At 35.5% G+C, this 1,709-nt stretch overlaps 1 long non-coding RNA gene across 1 annotated transcript; it reads left to right on the top strand.

Moving 5' to 3' along the window:
* The first annotated feature begins 288 nt into the window (after nt 1-288).
* Nucleotides 289-852, top strand: LOC134250356 (uncharacterized). Its single transcript, XR_009988497.1, has 3 exons — nt 289-327; nt 416-541; nt 780-852. It is a non-coding gene; the product is annotated as an uncharacterized LOC134250356 (long non-coding RNA).
* Nucleotides 853-1,709: the final 857 nt, after the last annotated feature.

Below are 1,709 nucleotides of genomic sequence, written 5' to 3' on the forward strand. Positions count from 1 at the left end.
TGAACAACGTTTTTACGGAGCTCTTCCCCAAAGAAAATCGCCGCGTGTCTTCGATTTCTCGCTCGCCTCAATTACATCATGGGAGAATAGGGAAAGAGGTAGGGATTTAATGCCAGTAGATCTCTCTGTGATCTTTTGTTATTTTTTATTGAAACAGTACATAAAACATTTTACAGCCAGTAGATGGCACTGTAATCATTTTATTTTCATTGAAACTGTACATAAAACATCTTAAATGTTTCTTGTAGGCCATGCTTTCCAAAAGGGCAGTTTTAATGAGTGAACGGGGTCTTGGGCATTGATAACCCAAATACAATCACTGAATATGTAAGTAGAGCTACCGAAGTTGAAATGTTATTTCTAAATTCAAATTCCTGGGTTTTGGAAAACTTAATCTTTGAAATTTATTCTTCAGGCCCATCTTGCCCTGTACTGCTTTGCCAACAGTCAGGTGTCCAGTGCTCTAAGGTTGATATACAGAACACGATATCTGGCTTTACTTTGTCACGGAGAGGATCATCCAGAGGTGGCACTGATTGATGTAAGTACTCAAAGGTCAAACAAATTTAGCACTGGTAGTACTTAATGGTCAAATAGAGATACAAAAACAGTAAACTGTAAATTCTAAGGAGATTAGTAGAACATGTATATTTTTAAGATCTGATTAAAATTTATAGAATATACCTGTATATTTAGTTATAAAATGAGTGGTCTTCTTAGGTTGTTGATGTAAACTGGTAATTAATGCTTGATAATATTACTAAACTCGTCTTTCACAGAGCAATGTTGGACTGATTCTCCACGCTGTCGAGGAGTTTGATTTGTCCCTGAGGTTCCTGGAGCATGCTCTGGGGAAATCAATACAAAGTCAGATTTGTTTTCACCTGAAAACAAAATACATCAATTTATCACTTAATTCTGTTTTATCAGTTAAAAATGTACAAAGAGTAAAATGTCATTGTATTTTTTTTCTATTCAGATATTTTGGTCAAAGAACATGAAGGTTGGAAAGGTTTTTACTTGGTTGCTAGGACTCATTCCTGCCGTGGAGATTTCCCGGGCGGCTCTACAGAGTGAAAAAGAGGCTTATGCCATCTACAAACAAACGGTGAGTGAATTATAATATTACTATTGTATAAACTTTAAGAGTAAATATTAGGATAAATCAGGGAATGAGATGTATAAATTGAAACTGATTATTGTGTATATATTTTTTTTTGCTGGGAGAGGAACATGAGAAAAAACAAAGGAGAGCTCGGGAATGCCTTAAACACCTGACACAACAAGCCGTCGTGTTTTAGAAGAAAATGAACGAGATCTACAAGGGAGAGAAGAGTATAACCTTACCACCCCTCCCATTCAGACTCCCTCTATAGCGAGCGTGCTCGACACTCTAAAAAGTCATCAACGGCATCGTCTTTGTACAAATCAGGTAATTTTCCCCCCATAGCGAGTGTACTTGACACTCTTAATGTCATCAATGATATCTCTTTGTACAAATCAGGTGACTGGAATATAAATAATTTTTTTACCCAAAGGGCTTTGCATTATAGACCAAAGTAATGCTTATGCAAGTATCACTGCTAGAAATGAATAGGTAATCTTGTAGCTGTTGATAATTTTAGTGATAATCTTATATTTTGCACTTAGTCTTGAATGAAAATTTAATAAAGTATGGGGAAAAAAAAGGAATGTTTAAATAAAGGAAA

Source organism: Saccostrea cucullata, unplaced genomic scaffold (assembly GCF_032062105.1).
Source record: "Saccostrea cucullata isolate Sc308-1 unplaced genomic scaffold, CSIRO_AGI_Scuc_v1 ctg9857, whole genome shotgun sequence".
Taxonomy (NCBI): Eukaryota; Metazoa; Mollusca; class Bivalvia; order Ostreida; family Ostreidae; genus Saccostrea; species Saccostrea cuccullata.